Genomic DNA, 19353 nt, shown 5'->3' with positions numbered 1-19353 from the left:
GAAAAAGAATATATATATATATATATATATATATATATATATAATACTGAATCACTGAGCTGTACACCTTAAGCTAATCGTTGATATTGTAAATCAACCATACTTCAATTTTTAAAAAGAAGTTATTTTGAAATGCATAATTTTGAAGATGGTGCAAATTAGCTTGTAGTTCAAAGTATCTCTCCAGAAACACTTTTGAGAGGTATGTCAACAGTCAGTTCTATGTCAAGGGAAATGAAGTGCACCTGTATCCAGCAAAGTCTTTAAAGAACCCTGCAATGTTCAATGTTCTTTTACTTCTGCGATAAAATCAGTATGTCCAGAGAGGGCCCATATCTTCCCCATGAGGGGGAGGGCCTGGAATGGATAAAGTAAGAATCAGAGAAATAGCTGACCCACAAAGACAAGTAGCACAAGGAAGAAGGAAACCTATGTTGTTGAAACCTCTGAAACTACTGAGGGACTGCTTGGTATTGTAACAGCTTAGCAATAACTGACTAATAACACTCAAGACTTCTTTTCTCATGTGTTGACAATTCACTAATTGAATTCTCTAGGTCTGGACAAGTGTACTGCTAACATCTGAGAGTCCTATAGAACAGTTTTGACCTGGAATATTTCAGGGCAAGTGTTGCCAGTCACCCGTGCCACAAAAGAACATGACTTCTGCCAAACATGTGGTTTTGTGCAAGCTGGTCTCCTGGTTGGGGCCGCAGAAAAGGTGAGTTGCACGTTTTACTTCCTGACAATCGAGTGTATGGAGTTATTTAGGCCAGCCCATTTTGCTTTGTAGAGTTGCTGTCAACTGTCTATTGGATGCCAGTTTTCTGAGTTTAGTTGTTTCTGGATCACCTTTGTGTCTATAGTGATAAAGCTATACCTTTATATGGGGGGAGGGGGGTGGGAAACATAGATTCTGCCTTTCTCTTTGTAATAAAGACCATGTGAAAAGGAAAATGTCATCTCCAGCACCTCCCTTGAACACCTGCACTCTGCCTGCCTCCTGTGTGGTCAGAACTGACACCCAGTGAAGGGAGTCATTAGCTGTGTGATGGTCAAGACAGGACTCTTGACGGAGGCCCATCCCCCAACATTGAGAATCATCTTTGACCACCCATGCCACAGACCCAGAAACATACACTACAGAATCAGAGATTTACAGACAGCTTTCTATGTGCCAAGCACTATACTATATACCAGAGCACACATGAACAAAGCACAGGGAAATAAAATGTAAGTTTCTCCCTGGGAAGGTCATACTCTGTCAGGACACATAGCAAATACTCATATTTGGATACAGTGATGCTAAAGTCTATTTATCCATGTTATTTGCTTGTTTAAGATATTTATTTAAAAACAAAAACCTCAGAAATAACCCAAACTGTGTCATTCCCTTACTAGGAAACAGATCTGTTCCTTAATACTACCAGTTTCAAAATGAAACATGTTGTATTAGCTTAGTTCATTCTTTGGGGATTTTTTATGATGCCCAAAAAAAAAAAAAAAAAGCCTCTGGCTTGTTTTCATTTCAGAAGCATAAGCTCTGCTGTTCATTTTTCATTTTCTCCTGAATTTTCAACCTACAATGTCAGTCCTGTAATCATTTTATTTCCTTTTCATATGTGACTCTTTCTGGTAACCTTTCATATCATGTGAGCTTTCTTTTTTAAAAACATATTTATTTATTTATTTATTTATTTGGCTGCATCAGCTTTTAGTTGCAGCAGGCATGATCTTCAGTCTTTGTTGCAGCATGCAAGATCTTTAGTTGTGGCATGTGGGACTTTTTGCTCCGACATGTCTTAGTTGTGGCATCTAGTTCCCAGACTAGGGATCAGACCTGGGGCCCTGCATTGGGACCATGGAATCTTAGCCACTGGACCACCAGGGAAGACCCTCAAATGAGCTTTCTATAGCCTTTTTTCCCATGGATAATCAAAGAAGTCAAGATTCATTTCCTTAATTTATTAGAGTTCTTCTAAGGTGGCAGAGAAAACTCCCTGTCTTAAAATTTGTAAGATATTCTGAAGTTGAAAAAACCATGTCACTCAAGATGCGGAAAGCTGAAATCAGTGGATATAGTTATAGAGAGGTAGATCTCTGCACAACATAAAAACAAGTGTCTGATCTGCCTGTCTACCTCGAAAACTATGGAGTTCCTCCTTGCTGTATGAGTTCACACAGAGACTGGATGACCACATCTCAGGAACATGAAAAGGAATGGCTGAGACTCAGAGGGTGGCCAGAGCAGGAAGATGATGTCATTTGTGGGGCCCAGTACAAAACAAAAATATAGGACTCCCTGTCCAGAAATTATTAAGAACATCAAGATGGCAACAGTAGTGTGTTAAACTAAGTATGAAGCTCTTCTGAGCACAGGGTCACATGTGACTGCTCAGGTAATGCCTCAGGAAGCTGGTCGTGGGTCTGAGAATTGATGATGAACTCAAGGAGGCCTTGGAGTCCTTACAAAGCTGGAAGTATCAAAGTTTCACAAAATCAGCTGTCCTCTATCACAGAATTTAGAAGAAGATAGAGAAACCAAGGGGTCCAAGAGTTTTGAACCTGGACTCAGAAGTTGTATCCTTGATATTATATCGAAAATATTTGTCTGTGCATTTTCTGTGAGAAGAGGGTCCAGAGCTTTAGTCTGATTATGCAAGGATTCTGGCAACCTCCCCACAAAAATCAAGAATCTCTAGTCCAATCCCCTCATTTTGTCCATGAAAAAAATTGAGATTTACAGGAGGGAAAATAACTTTTACAAATTTGGAAGGCTAATTACTTTGGAATATTTTATTTTCTTAAATATTTTTATTTATTTATTTGGCTGTGCCTGGTCCTAGTTGTGGAACTCGGTTTCTTCAATCTTTGTTGAGGCGTGTAGGGTCTTTTTTTAGTTGCAGCATGTGGGATATAGTTTTCTGACCTAGGATCGAACACTGGCCCCCTGCCTTGGGAATATGGAGTCTTAGCCACTAGACCACCAAGGACATCCCCCTTTGGAATATTTTAAACTTTGAATCTAAAAGGGACTCTTTTCATCACTATGACTTAGTTAATCAATTTAGTTGCAATTGCCTCATGTAAATTTATGTTTGCCATGGCTTTTTCCATTTTATGCTTCTGTTCTCATCTTGATCAATAGTCTGATTCATATTTTATGGGACATTGGCTCACACACTGTAACTTTAATTTTATGGTCTTAACTTATAAAATACTTATTTGACTTCTAAAAAAGCTTGAAGATATATTTTTGGAACATTAAAGTTGGTTCCAGTTGTGGGATTAATAGAGTAAAACTTCAGTCATTGGAATTTCAAACTAAGAGAAGAAGCTAGCACCATTTTCCACCCTCTCTTATTACTCAAGCATGACTGCTAAGATAAGCAAATAGACAATTTTCATCAGAAAGACTAGCATATGTATAAACAGCAATAGATTTATGACATAAATGTCATTTTCACATTTCCTTTTCCAAGTTTCTGTGTACATTGCCCTTAAAGCTCAACATGGTGAAACTTAAGTAATTTACATTCTCCACTCATTGTCCTCTTCTGTCTCTTCTCGCTAGCATTTTCCTGTCTTGGGCCACAGACTTATTTCCAGTTCATAGTGGTCTCCTTAGGGTCCCTCAGCCTGTTCAGGTCTTTGGTTCTATAGTACATCTTTGTAATATGGTCTTCTGAAAAATTTGTCATTTAATCTTTACAAATACCCCACAGAGTATGGCCAAAGTTATTTTCAAAGATGGTCATACCAGTGTATCCCAACCATGTGTTCTTTCTACAGTGTGACGTTGACACTTCTCCGTCTGTATTTGCTCCTCTTGAATCTGGGTGGGCCTTGGACTGTGGTGGACGTGACTCTGCATGACTTCTGAGGCTAAGTCATAAAAAATGCTAGAACTTCTCCCAGATTTTTCTCCCTTGGGAGCCTTCTGCTGACATGGAAGAACTTTGCCATCCTGAAGTTACCATGCAGAGATCACATGAAGAGACGGGGGAAGAAGAGAGAATTACCAAGAGAATGAGGGAGAAAGAATTAGAGAAAGGAACCCCAACTTTTCTAGTCCCATCTGAGTCTTCCCAGCCAGGCACCTGACGTATAAGTGGACAAGCCTTTAAATGATTCCAACCTTTGGTGTTCAAACCACCACAGTTGATATCAAATAGAGAAGCAATAACCTACCCCCTCTACTCCTTGCCCAGACTGGCAAAATAAATGTTTTCTTTTTTTAAACCATGAAATTTTCTCATGTTAAAGCACTGGTTTGGGGGTCATTTGTTACACAGCCATAGTAACTAGCCAGGAGATAATGCTACTTGTAAGAATCATTTGGGTGTAGGTAACCAAAAAGTCAATTTATACCTGTTTAAGCTTAACAACAAATGATCAACTTATGTAACTGAAAGGTCTGTAACTGTTGTTGATACACTTTTAACAAGAGCCATATATGGTGTCCCCAAGACACAGCCCCTCTTCATCTCTCCACTCTACTGTCTCCATGCTCCCCACACTTTCAGGCTGTGAATGTGCAATAAAGGTTGAGCAGTTCCAAATATTTACACTGTCAGATTCAGTTAAGCAGCAGCAATGAGAGCTCTGCTTTAACAGTCCAAACAGAGATCATAAGCTTAATTCCAGTGGCTAAATTTGACTTGTCCCCATCCCCAAACCATGGAATTTGCTGATTAGCCATGCTACAGGCACATATATGGAAAATCAGAAATTCATTCAAATACACCAAAAGTACAGAAATTGAGAAGGCTATTTCTCCCAAAGAAATCTCTGGATACTGGTCTCAAAAAAAAAAAAAAAAAAAAAAAGGTCGATAAATACTAGCTAGCTAAGAAACAATTACCCAGTTATTCTTGGACTATGTATGAGAAAAGGGATTTCAGCAGTGTTCCTCATCTATAGCCCTCCAGTCAGATGAACAACTTTGTCATTTGTTGCCCCACATGAACTGAGTCCAGATTTGAACACAGGCCTGCCTGATATAAAAGTTTTTTTGCCCCAAACCATGATGAAATAGCATTTCTACAATCCTGTCTTTCCTTCTGATTTCTTAAACTTCACAAGCTTGAGTAAGAAAAATGAGAAAGAAAATCTTGCTGTTGAGAATAAGATGTGATGTGAGAGGCAGTTTTCAATTATATTCTGCTTACCTTTTCCCTTAAGCTTTCTCCAGCTTTCTAGTGTAACATCAAGCAGTACTTCACATTGGCTTGAGAGTCAATGCAAAGAAATGTCTTCAGAACTTGTTTTTAAAGAATTTAAGAACTTGTTTTCAAATAATTTATGTTTTTAAAATTTTATTCATTTTTTCTTTTTTTAATAGTTTTATTAAGACAGAATTCATATGTGATACAGTTCACCCAATTCATTGGTTTGTTATATAAACAAAACTATGCAATCATCACCACAATCAACTTTAGAACATTTTTATCACCATAAAAAGAAAGCTGGTACCAACTAGCAGCTACTTACCATTCCCTTCCCCTACCTCACTGGTCCACAACTTTCCTTATTTTGGATACTTCATATAAGTGGAATCATACAGTAATGTAGTCCTTCTGACTGGCTTCATTCATTTAGCATAATGTCTTTTTGTTGTAGCATGTATTTTTATTTTTTTGCCAAGTAATATTTTATTGCCAACTAATATTCTGCTATATGGATATACCATATTTTATGTATCAACTTATCAGTTGATGAATACTTGAGCTCTTTTCCCTTTTGCAATGCTTCTGTGAACATCCATGTACAAGTTTTTGTGTGAACATATGTTTTCATTTTTCTTAGATGTATATCTAAGATTGGACTTCCTGAATCATAATTAACCATTTGAGGATCTGCTAGACTGTTTTCCAAAGTGATTGCATCATTTTCCCACCAGCAGGGGATGAAGTTCCAGTTTCTCCCCATCCTTGCTAACACTTGTTACTGTCTGACAGTTTGGTTATAGCTATCCTAGTTGGTGTGAGGTACCATCTCCTTGTGGTTTTTATTTGCATTTCCCTGGTGGCTAATGATGTCAAGCATCTTTTCATGTGCCTATCTTCACTGGCCTATCTCATTTGTCTATGTCTTTCATCTATCTTCTTTTGAAAAATATCTTTTTATTCTTTGTCCATTTTTAATTGGATTATTTGCCTTTTATTATTAACTTGTAAGAGTTCTTTATGTATTCTAGATACAAGTCGCTTATCAGATGTTTGATTTACAAATATTTTCTCCCATTCTGTGAGTTGCCTTTTCACTTTCTTGATGGTGTCCTTTAAAATACAAAAGTTTGAATCATTAATGAACTTCAATATACTATTTTTCTTTTGTATTTTTTCTTGTGCTTTTGTTCTCATATAAGAAAGCATTGCCTAATCCAGATCCACAAAGATGTGTGCCTGTGTTTTCTTCTAAGAATTTTATAGTTCTAGGCTTTCACATTTAAGTCTTTAAAATGGGGTCCTGGACCCAGTTCCAACATGTGTATCAGATGGCAGGGCATGATCCCTAGTACCAGCAAGCAGTTCTCGGACACCAGCACGGTACTCAAGAATTCAACTCAATTCTGGCAGTTTACCCAGAAATAGCATCATATTCCAGAGGCTGAGGGTTCAACCCTGTAAGGCTGCCACACTGACCTACTTCAGATGCCAGCTGTGAGCCCAGGTTATTACTTGCACTGCTGACTGGCTGACTACAGAAGTTCCCAACCTTTTTCTCCTCCTTCTCAAATTTGATTAATTTGCTCAAGGGACTCACAAAACTCTGAGAAACATCATAACTTAGTAGATCATTGCTTTATTATTAAAATACAAAACTCATGAACAGCTAGAAAGAAACAAAGGTTTCATAAGTCAACAGGAGCCAAGCCTCCAACCCTGGGGGAAGAAGAGACAGAAAAAGGGGACTGGGCTTAAAATCAATACTTTCTTTAACTTAGATCATATTTAAATTAATCTCATTTAGAAAATGAGAAGCAGAAATGGGCTACTCATTCTTTTTTTTTTAAGAGCTTCTTTATTTTTATACAATTTTCAAAGGTCACATTCCATTTACATGTATTACACAATATTGGCTATATTCCCAATGTTGTACAATACATCCTTGTAGTCTCTCTTATACCCAATAGTTTGTATGTCCCACCTCCCGACCCCTATGTCGCTCCCCTGCTCTTTCCACTGGTAACTGTTGGTTTGTTCTCTGTGAGTCTGCTTCTTTTATGTTTTGTTCACTAGTGTATTGTATTTTTTTAGACTGTACATGTAAATGGTATCATACAGTATTTGTCTTTCTCTGTTTGACTCATCTCACTTAGTACAGTGCCCTCCAAGTCCATCCGTGTTGCTGCAAATGGCAGAATTTCATTCTGCTTTATGGCTGAGTAGTATTCACTGTATATAGGTACCACATGTTCTTTATCCATCTGTTGAAGGACTCGGGTTGCTTCCATATCTTGGCAAGTGTAAGTGATGCTGCTGTGAACATTGTGGTGCATGTAATCTTCTTAAATCAGTTTTGGGGTTCTTTCAGATAGAGTCGGATACGACTCAGTGAAGTGACTTAGCAACAGCAGCAGCAGATATATACCTAGGAGTGGAATTGCTAGGTCATATGGTAGTTGGGCTTCCTTGGTGGCTCAGAGGTTAAAGCATCTGCCTGCAATGCGAGAGACCCGGGTTGCATCCCTGGGTCGGGAAGATTCCCTGAAGGAAATGGTAACCCACTCCAGTATTCTTACCTGGAGAATCCCATGGACAGAGGAGCCTAGTAGGCTAAGTTCACAGGGTCGCAAAGAGTAAGACATGACTGAGGGACTTCACTTTCACTTTCACTTTCATGGTAGTTGGGCTACACAGTCCTGCTAACCAAAAGGGCAGAAGCAATGAAAGGACCATAAGAGTGGAGCAAAAAGTTAGAAAAAGATAAATGAACATGTATCAGAAAAAAATCGGTGACATGCAAAATAAGAATGATACAGACAGAGAAGAGAGAGTAGTTTGTTCTAGGGCGTCACGATATGGGAATTTACACAAGAGACTGCTTATTTAAAAATGAATTACAGACACAGAATCAGGCAAGAACCCTTGGGGAATGGCTCTGATTTTATTTTTGAGGACGTGAACAAGGATTTGAGAAGAATCAAAAAAAAAAAAAAAGGAAGAATTAAGTAGCATATTTAAGGAACTTTTTTTAAGAAAAGAGAAATCAAAAGAAAAGAATAGCATAAAATGTAGAGGCCCATTCAGTTTAAGACATCCTATTTCCGAGGGCTTCCCAGGTGGCATTAGTGGTAAAGAATCTGCCTGCCAATGCAGGAGACATAAGAGATAACTTCCATCCTTGGGTCAGTAAGGTCCCCTGGAGGAGGGCATGGCAACCCAACTTCAGTATTCTTGCCTAGAGAATCCTGTAGACAGAGGAGCCTGGCAGATTGTTACCGTCTACAGGGTCACAAAGAGTCGGACGCAACTGAAGCAACTTAGCTTGCACACATTTCCAAGTACATGAGGCCAGCCTATGTTTGGTGAAGACTGAGCAAATTTAGATTTATAAACATCAAAATTGTGCCTAGCTGGGAGAATTAAGAGTTCAATAAAGCAAGCAAACAGCTGATTAGCCTCCAGTGCTCTTATATAGAATTTCAAGAATCTACTGGGTAAACCACTTTTTAAGGAGATGCTGTAGGAGACTTTTGTTAATATTTGCCTGAAGGAAGTGACAGATCATGAAAGGAATACAATCAGACCAAAGGCACTGCTGAATTTTTGTGTGTACTTTGTGTACTTTCAACTCAGATAAAATCATGAGTGATGTGTTTCCAATTTTCTTAACAGGTACTATTTGCAATACTTTAAATTTTTCTTTTCCAGTACCATAAATGATCTGTTATGCAATTATCCACCAGAAAGTGATTTTCATAACACATTTGGTTTCTTATAATATCATTTTATTTTTTATTAAAGTTCAATGAACCTACTTATCACTGTATTGATTGGTCCACTGTGGTACTGAGGAGCTAGCATGAGGTGGTTTCAGATTCAAACCTTATGCTAGATGTGTCATTTAGGACAAAGAATCTCATCTCTCTGTTCTAAAATAATCACTACCTCAAAGGCTACCCATTCCGGTATTCTTGGGCTTTCCTTGTGGCTCACCTGGGAAAGAATCCGCCTGCAATGCGGGAGACCTGGGTTCGATCCCTGGGTTGGGAAGATACCATGGAGAAGGGAAAGGCTACCCCCTCCAGTATTCTGGCCTAGAGAATTCCATGGACTATATAGTCCACAGGGTCTCAAAGAATCGGACATGACTGAGTAACTTTTACTTTCAAAGGATTGGTATAAAGAAGAATTAGGTAATTTTTATAGAATATTTTCTATAACACCTTGTACCTAATAAGCACTCGATGCCAAGTCACTTCAGTCATGTCTGACTCTGTGTGATCCCATAGATGGCAGCCCACCAGGCTCCCCCGTCCCTGGGATTCTCCAGGCAAGGACACTGGAGTGGGTTGCCATTTCCTTCTCCAATGCATGAAAGTGAAAAGTGAAAGTGAAGTCACTCAGTCGTGTCTGACTCTTAGCGACCTCATGGACTGCAGCCTACCAGGCTCCTCTGTCCATGGGATTTTCCAGGCAAGAGTACTGGAGTGGGGTGCCATTGCCTTTGATAAATAGCCAGTATTCTTCTTACTATTGCTTGGATCAATCCTTGTCCTAGAAACAAACAAACCAAAAGTTGATGTTCTAAAGAGAAGGAAAGAAATGGACACTTAGTAGCTATTTCTAAGAAAAGAGAAATTGGCTTAGTCTCTTATTTTCAAGTGGGGATAATAAAAACACCAAAGTGGTTGTGAACATTAACTGGAACAGTACATATGAAGTACCCCACACAATGCTTGGCACTTGATCTAGCAGAATACTTAATAACAAGCTCCAGGTTAGTGCTCGATAGAAACGGGTCTTTTCATAGCTCTAATTTGAGAAAGGTGATCACACTTTATCCACAACCAGCAGTTGAGTCTGGCTGCACTGACCCTAGGTCAAAAATGGTAATCTTACGATAGCTCCATAACCACATCAAAGTACCACAAAGCAAGCCCTGTGTACTTAATGCAAAGAATTATCATTATTAGAATGGAGATTCAGACAAAATATAGATAACTTTAAAAAAAAAATCCTTTTGGGTGAATGCTTTTCCCTTCCAAGCAAAAAGATCTTGGAGCCTTGAGATAGGAAAAGCAGAAAAGAACCCAAAATGGGGAGATTTGAAGTCAAAAGCTGTGAAGCTCTTTCACAGCTAAATCACAGTTTACAGGGGCATTTGGAAGCAGGGTGTGGACAAACATTGTAGTTGCCCCTGGGCAGACATGGAAGGGTCTTGGCACTGGGCAAGTGAGGGAAAGGAAGCCAAAATGGAAGTTGACTGAGTGGGGGAGGGAGAAGGGAGGAGAGGCAACACTTCTTACCACTAAGCTGTCTTGAACATCGGGAGAGGTGTTTCTATGAAAAACAGAGAATTAACTGTTAGTGGATAAGCTTTATGCCTAGATTTGGCCTTTTGTTAAGATGAGTTGGTATCATGTGGAAACATCTAAGTCCTTTCTCATGACCCAATGTGAGAAGCCCAGGTTGATTTGGTTGATTATACTGTGGTTTGGAGGCTATTTAAAGTTTAGTATTTTATTTTAACAGGCTGTAGAGCTCTAGACTGAATGGTGTCTCAGTAAGTCCAACATAACCAGTCTTTCCTCTGGCAGAGGGATAAGCAGGGCCACTGAATGTGGGGGCAGAGGCTGTCCCTTGCCCTCACAAGGTCTCCAGAGGGGTGAGTGGGAGATCACTCCCTCCAGTAAGTCTGTTCTTTTCACCAAGATGCAGAAAAGGAGCTTTTCTGTAACTTGTACAGTCATTCTAAGTGAGTTAATACTGACTATGGGAACTGATCTCCTTTATTCACCTAAACCCAAGGTAGTATGTTTGTGTATAGGGGACATTTGGCCCCAAAACAAATTAATAGTCAAACACTAGAATCGCATGTAGATGCGCATAGGATGAGCATAGTATGAGAGGCTTGTGGACATGGGACTGAACCTGACAGAAGGAAGGGGAGATTTGTGTCTCTCATTTCATCTCACACTTACCTCATGGGCCTCCACTCATCTCTGGGTGGAACCTAAATGGAATTTGAAGTATTGTCTAACTCTCTTTCTCTTGATGTCAGGGTACAAGCAGAAACTCTCAGAAGAGGTGATCAGAGAGAGTTTAATGAAGTAATCTTTTACAAAAATGTGGGCAGAGTTAAGGGAAACCAGTAATGGATGGTGATTCCCCACGGTTGGCAACCTCTAAGTCAGGAGTGACAAGGGAAGGAGTAGGTATTGGAATTTCCAGAGATGGCCCTCCAGGGTCAGTGACCTTTTGTAGAAAAGAAGCACAGTCACAACCGTAGTGCCTTTCTTCCTTACAGTACCAGCATCATAACACCTGTACCACTCAAAGAAGAATGTTCTGGAGTCAAGGGCAAATGGATTCTTCTTTCTTCTTCCTTCCCTCCAATTTTTGAAAAGCTTTACACATTTTCTAGTGCATATTTGGATTCTGACTTGTAAATTTTTTGTTTTTCTATTATTTCGGATCATTTTTAATTGTTTTTATAGAGAAGAATTCCCTTATTCCCTATGTTGTGAATGGATTCCAGATTCTTTTTTTAATGTTTATTTATTTGGCTATGCCAGGTCTTAGTTGCAACACACTGGATCTTCGATTTTTGCTATGGCATGTGTGATCTTGTTCCCTGACCAGGGATTAAACCCAGGCCCCCTGCATTGGGAACGTGGAGTCTTAGCCACTGGACCACCAGGGAAGTCCCTCAACTTCTTCCTCATGCTAACTATTACATGGAAGTCATTCCATTTTTATTCTTCTTAAAGAACACTGACTCTCCCATTTCATTTGGATTATTTATTTCTAAGCCTGCTAAAGAAATGTTATTCTGAGGCTTACCTATAAAAACTGGTTATAAAAAGTGTAATTGAATTGCTGGGTTAATGTATCTTTTCTTTTATCCCACACTGTTTTTTCCTAGTTTTCACCCTTGTTTAGATGAATAATATCATTTGTATGCATGCATGCCAAGTCACTTCAGTTGTGTCCAACTCTTTGAGACCCTGTGGACTATATATAGTCTGCCAGGCTCCTCTGTCCATGGAATTCTCTAGGCAAGAATACTGGAATGGGTAATAATATCATTTAATAAGTGGCAAACAAAAGATACAAGAGTGACATCTTTTTGTAAATGCTAAGTTTTTCTACTTCTAATTTGTTTAATTTTTTGACTGAAGTATAGTTGATTTAAAATGTTGTGTTAATCTCTGCTGTATAGCAAAGTGACTCGGTTATACACCTAGCCACATTCTTTCTTTATATTCTTTTTCTTTATGGTTTATCACAGGGTGTCAAATAAATTTCCCTATGCTATACCAAAGAACCTTGTTGTTTATCCATCCTATGCATAATAGTTTACAACTGTTAATCCCAAAGTCCCAGTCCGCCCCTGCCCCACTCCCTTCTCTTTGGCAGCCACAAGTCTGTTCTCTGTGTCTGTGAGTCTGTTTCTGTTTTGTAGATAGGTTCATTTGTGTCATATTTTAGATTCCACATGTAAGTGACCTCATGTGGTATTTGTCTTTCTCTTTCTAACTTACTTTGCTTAGTATGATAATCCCTAGTTGTATCCATGTTGCTGCAAATGGCATTATTTCATTCTTTCTTTGTCTGAGTAGTAGTCCATTGTATGTATATACCACATCTCCTTTATCCATTCCTCTGTCAAAGGACATTTAGGTTGTTCCATGTCTTGGTTCCTATAAATACTGCCACAGTGAACATAAGGGTACATGTACCTTTTTGAATTATAGTTTTATCTAGGTATAAGCCCAGGAGTAGGATTGCTGGGTCGTACGGTCATTCTATTTTTAGTTTTCTGAGGAACCTCCACACTGTTCTTCATAGTGGCTATACCAAGTTACATTCCCACCAACAGTGCAGAATTCTCTTTTCTCCACACCCTCCCCAGTATTTGTTATTTGTAGACTTTTTAATGATGGCTATTCTGACTGGTGTGAGGTGGTACCTCATTGTAGTTTTGATTTGCGCTGCGATTCATGGGGTGGCAAAGAGTCGGACACGACTGAGCAACTGAACAGAACTGAATAATTAGTGCTGTTGAGCATCTTTTCATGTGCCTACTGACCATCTGTGTGTCTTCTTTGGAGAAATATCTATTAAGGCCTTCTACCCGTCTTTTGATTAGGCTGTTTGGTTTGTAAATATTTTGTAAATACTTGTAAATATTTTCTCCTATTCCATAGGTTGTCTTTTCATTTATTATGGTTTTCTTTGTCGTGTAAAAGCTTGTAAGTTTCATTAGATTCCATTTGTTTATTTTTAAAATTTCTACCTACTTAATTCTAGAATGGCTTATCTGGTCAATGTGGAATGGGCTTTTATGTTTCTTGCTGGCTGATAATTGATGAAATACCAACCTTCAGCTACAGGTGAGATCATCTTGAGATGTAATATAACCTGAAAACCAAGTCTTTTATCACCTTGAGATAAGATGAACTCTTGACTGTCATGTGTATTTCTCCAACTACTCATATGCTGATGGTATCACACCACTTGGACCTATGCAGAAACCACTGCCTGCAGGATAACAGAGTGACATGAGTATGGGGAGTGCCAGGTGAGCCAGCACCAATGACGAAAAGGGAGAACTGTCTGTAGCTTGTCTTCGCCATTTATCTGTGATTTGAACCAGACTTTAGGCAAAACATTGAAGCCCTCAGAGAGCTGAGGGGGATTTAAAACAACATTGGCAAAGAGTCCTTGATGTGAAGGACCTCACCCTCTAAAAACCACATGCCACAAATGTATTTTAGAAAGAAAATGGCTGTGTACCTAATATAAGAATAATGATGTCAAGAGAAAATGACCTAAATGGTCCTGCTCCATTTCATTATCATTCACTGAGCCAAAAACAATAAACAAAAGCAAAGACATAACAGTTCTAAACAGTGAGAAGACATGAGACTAAGAGGTCAAAGATGTCTCAAGGCCTCCAAGATTCACTCTATTCTGGATCCCACACTCTGCCATCTGTTCTTAGGGACCTTATTAATCCTATTTTCTCCAGAATATTTAACTTATGCATTCTTCTATCCCTTTTAAACATACTCCATTTTCTTGCACTAAAAATAAAGAGTAAAAGCAGGCAAAGAAAAAAAAGAGAAGAGAGGAAAAATAAACCATTTTAAATTCACTTCCCTTTTTGGAGATTCCCCTTCACCACCAAACTCATCAAAGAGATTTCTTACATTTGCTGACATCATTTCCTTAACTTCAACTTCCCACCAATTTCAATTTTTTTCCACCAATTTCTCAACATATTCCCATGTGAATTCTTCTCTTACCAAAATATGAAACTATTTTGGTAAAGATCACTAACATTAATAATTTTATTGACACTAGATTTGATCTATATTTTGGTCCTCATCTTCATTCAGTAGCCACAATGAAGGCCAATCCCTTCTGTAAACACTCTTATCCTTTGGCTTCCATGATGCCATACCCTTCTGGTTTTTTCTCTGCACTTGTGACTGCTACTTCTTCATCCTCTTTTTTTTTTTTTTTTCTTTGGCTCATCCTCTTTTATGCTAGCTCTTAGTTCCTCAAAGTTCAGTTATAGGCTCTCCAGTCAACTTCCTTGTCCATGTGTGTCTGCTAAGCTGCTTCAGTTGTGTCTGAATCTGTGGGTTATAGCCCACCAGGCTCCTCTGTCCATGGGGATTCTCCAAGCAACAATAGTGGGATGGGTTCCATGCCCTCGTTCAGGGGATCTTCCTGACCCAGGGATCAAACTCTCATCTCTTGTGTGTCCTGCATTGGCAGGTGGGTTCTTTACCACTAGCACCACCTGGGAAGCTCCAGTCAACTTCCTTAGGCAATCTCAAACACACCCACAGCTTAAATACCAGATATCTTAAATGCACATCTATTTTGGACCTTTCTTTTGAGCTCTGGACCAAGACAGCTGTGTGATATATTTGATCACATGTCTCAGAGAGACACTTCTCACTCACATAACGCCAAACTGAACACATGGAAGTCTTTTTCAAGATGGTGATGTAAGACGATCCTGAACCGACCTTCTCCCATGGACACACTGAATCTTTAACTGTATATGAAACAACTTCCTCTGGAAAAGGGCTAAAGACTGGTAGAGAAACCCTTTCACATAGGACAGACAAGAAGGAAATCACATTGAAGTAGGTAGGAGAGGCTGAGATATAATCTCACTGTAAACCCCACCCCGGGACAGTGACCCACAATCAAGAGGGAACTCAAAACACAGAGATTCTACCTGATAAATGAAGGGTTTAATCACACATCAGGGACTTTAACTTTTAAGACAAGCATCTGAGATATGAGGCCCCAAAACATCTAGCTTTGAAAATCAGTGGGCCCAGAGGGATCAGGTAGAGAGGGACGTGGGAGGGAGGATCGGGATGGGGAATACATGTAAATCCATGGCTGATTCATGTCAATGTATGACAAAAACCACTATTAGCCTCCAACTACTAAAAATAAATGAAAAATAAATAAATAAATAAGTTAAAAATTTAAAAAAAAATTCATTATCTTAAAAAAAAAAAAAAAGAAAATCAGTGGGGCGCATGCCCACAAGACCCTTGAGGCTGTGGCAGTGAGAAACAGCTCCAAATGGGCTCCCACAGAGAGAGAGGCTCACCCACCCCAGCGATCAGCACAGAAGCAACTCTTTGAGAAGCGCCCAGATTTTATGTGAAGAAGACTCATCTGCTAATTTTAAAGTGTTGGTCTGAGGAACAGGGCCCTGCTCAATACTTTCTGGGGATGGAGGCTATTAGGTGCCATCTTCCTGCTCTCCCTTTGCCTTGCTAAACCTGGCAGTCACCATCTTTTTTTCTTTTTATTCCTTTTCTTTTTCTTTTTTCTTTTATTTCTTTTCTTTTTTCTTTTATTTCTTTTCTTTTTTCTTTTATTTCTTTTCTTTTTTTTGGCAGGTGTAGTCTTTGCTCTCCCCCTCTGCCTCACTTCAGTCAGTGCGAGCCATCTTCTACAAACATATGGTGCCCTAATCTTTATACCTGGTGACCCAGTTTTGGGGTGCAACCCAGGGAACACTCCTTGACCACCTGGATCTGAGGGTGGGTTGCTTTCTTTGCTTGTCTTGGAGCTTTGGCCTTAGAGTAAAGCTTCAGGTTTAGCATGCATCGAGAGGCTACAGAGTTGCCCTCAAGGAACATAGGCTGGGGATACCATCTTTGTGCTGTCCCTCTAACTATAGCTCACCTGTATCTCTCAGAAAGGAGCTTATATGCTTTTCTAGAACCACAGTTTTTCTGACTGCTGCCCAGGGGACATTTCTAGATTACCTAGCTCTGGTGGACAGTGGGGCTTGTGCTGGTAGTCCCATAAGATTGCATCTATTTGCATTCTTTAAAAGTTGCTGCTTTTGAGGGTCTGGCTTCCAATAAGCCTTAATCTAGGTACTGACTGAGATTATCCTCTTGGGGACACTGACTGGTCTTGGCACACCTTCAACTACTGAGTTGCTGAAAATAAAATAGTCTGCTTGAACAACCACAAAAAGTTTTAAAGACAACCAAAAGCTAGGGCATGGTTGAATGGTAAGTTTCATCTGCTACACAAGGCCAACCCTTCAAGACTGGGAGAGGTGACTGCTCCACCTAATGCATAGAAACCAATACAGAGAGTCATGCAAAATGAAGAACCAGAGGGGTATGTTCCAAATGAAAGATAAAACCTCAGAAAATAAACCTTAATGAAAAGGAGATAAGTTATTTACCTGATAAAAAGTTCAAGAAATTGTCATAAAGATGCTTGCTGAACTCAGGAGAAGAATGGATGAACACAGTAAGAACTTCAACAAGCAAATGAAAAATAAAAGAAAGCATCAAACAGAAGTCACAGAGCTAAAGAAACATAGCTTGTTGTTCAGTCACTAAGTCGTATCTGACTCTTTGCAACCCCATGAGCTGCAGCATGCCAGGCTTCCCTGTTCTTCACTGTCTCCCAGAGTTTGTCCAAACTTGTGTGCATTGAGTCAGTGATGCCATCCAACCATCTCATCATCTGTCGTCCCCTTTTCCTCTTGTCCTCAATCTTTCCTAGCCTCAGGGTCTTTTCCAGTGAGTCAGTTCTTTGCATCAGGTGGCCAAAACATTGGAGCTTCAGCTTCAGCATCAGTCCTTCCAATGAATATTCAGGGTTGATTTCCTTTAGGATTGACTGGTTTAATCTCTTTGCTGTCTACAGGACTCTGAAGAATCTTCTCCAGCACCACAATTCGAAAGCATCAGTTCTTCAGCACTCAGCCTTCTTTATGGTTGAACTCTCACATCCATACATGACTACTGGAAGTAACATAGCTTTGACAATACAGACCTTTGTTGGCAAAGTGATGTCTCTGCTTTTTAATATGCTCTCTAGGTTGGTCATAGCTTTTCTTCCAAGGAGCAAGAGTGACAAAATGTGGTCAACTGGAGAATGGACTGGCAAACTACTTTGGTTTCCTTGCCTTGAGAACCTCAAGGTATTCTTGCCTTGAGAAACCCATGAACAGTGTGAAAAGAAACACTCAACAATATACTAGAAGCATTCAACAGTAGACTAGATGAAATAAAGGAAGGGTCAGTGAACATGAAGACAGGGAAGAGGACCCCACCCAATCCGAACAGCAGAAATAAAAAAAAAAAAAAATTAAAGAATGAAACAAAGTGAAAATAGCTTAAGGGACTTATGGAACAACAATAAGTTGACTAAACTTCAGATTACAGGAGTCCCAGAAGGAGGAGAGAGAGAAGGAAGAGGAAAACATTTTGAAGAAATAATAACTGAAAACTCCCCTAACCTGGGGAAAGAAAATAGACACACAGATTCAGGAAGTCTAGAGAGTTCCAAATTGAACACATGATCTATCCACACAGCTTAGTTCATCTATGGTGTTTTTATCAGTAAGTGACAACAAAATTCATTCAAATGAGCTAGCCAGAAGCTTAGGAATTGTCCTTGTCATCCACCACTTAGTCATCCCCCATATTCAGATTATCACAAAGAGTTGTTCATGTTATGTTCTAAATATCCCTTGAGTCAATCAGTTTCTTTTTATCTTCTCTCTTACCACTATAGTCCAACCTACCCCCCAACTCTCACCTGGACCATTATAACAGCCTCTTAACTGGTCACCTCATAGCCGCCATACAGTTTTATATTCTGGTGACAAACTCCTTGTTTAATTTAACCTAAATATGACCACATCATTTCCCAGCTTAAAAGATATTAATTGCTGTAATGATTGGGACCACAATTCTTATATATATAATGTGACCCCCACTCTCTTTTTCCAGCCTCATTTTTCATTACTCTCCCTCATGGTATGACTCTCAGACCTTTGATCACTTTGGCCTTCTTCCAATTCCTGGAATGTACCATCCTCACTCCTGCCTCAAGGCATTTGCAGAGAGTGTTCTTTCTCCCCCACTTTTTTCTTCTCCCAAAGTTGATCTAGTTAATTCCTACCCCTCCTGCAGATATCAACTCAGTTATCACTGTCTTAGAAAAACATTCCCAACACTAGAAGCCTGGGTCAGGACTGTCTTTTACACATTATTACAGCCTCTTGTTTCTTTCTTTCACACAACTTACCAAGATTCAGTATTCAATTCAATATTTGATCAATCTCTGTCTGTCTAACTACACTGTAAACTATAAAAGAACAGAAACAGATTTGGTTTTCCCATCACCATTGTAGCTGCAGCACCTAGCACAGCAGTTGGCACAAAGTAGAGGCTGAATAAACAAGTCAGTAGTGGTAAGAGATAAAGATATTACTCCTATGCCTCATGTAATAAATATAGGAGGACTCAGGAGAAAAAAATCAATATGAGTAAAACTTCAAGTGACATATTTTTGTGAAAGCTTTTGGGAAAGGATATATAACTCTATGCCATGACCTCTGCAGTACTGTCAGATTTTTTTGGTAAAGTAATGGCTCTGCTTTTTATTTTTTTATTTTTCATTAATTTTTATTAGTTGGAGGCTAATTACTCTACAATATTGTAGTGGTCCCTGTCATACATTGACATCAATCAGCCATGGATTTACATGTATTCTCCATCCCGATCCCCTCTCCCACCTCCCTCTCTACCCGATCCTTCTGGGTTTTACCAGTACACCAGGCCCGAGCACTTGTCTCATGCATCCAACCTGGGCTGGTGAT

General features: G+C 39.4%; 1 long non-coding RNA gene across 1 annotated transcript in view; it reads left to right on the top strand.

Moving 5' to 3' along the window:
• Positions 1 to 3978, top strand: part of LOC133072801 (uncharacterized) — a 235881-nt gene extending 231903 nt beyond the window's left edge. The window contains exons 3-4 of the long non-coding RNA XR_009696810.1: positions 558 to 721; positions 3793 to 3978. This is a non-coding gene — a long non-coding RNA (uncharacterized LOC133072801). The remainder of the gene's footprint in view (positions 1 to 557; positions 722 to 3792) is intronic.
• Positions 3979 to 19353: the final 15375 nt, after the last annotated feature.

The sequence above is a fragment of the Dama dama genome, chromosome 18 (genome assembly GCF_033118175.1).
Source record: "Dama dama isolate Ldn47 chromosome 18, ASM3311817v1, whole genome shotgun sequence".
Lineage (NCBI taxonomy): Eukaryota > Metazoa > Chordata > Mammalia > Artiodactyla > Cervidae > Dama > Dama dama.
Note: the sequence above shows the minus strand (reverse complement) of the source record. Positions and strands in the feature narration are given on the sequence as shown.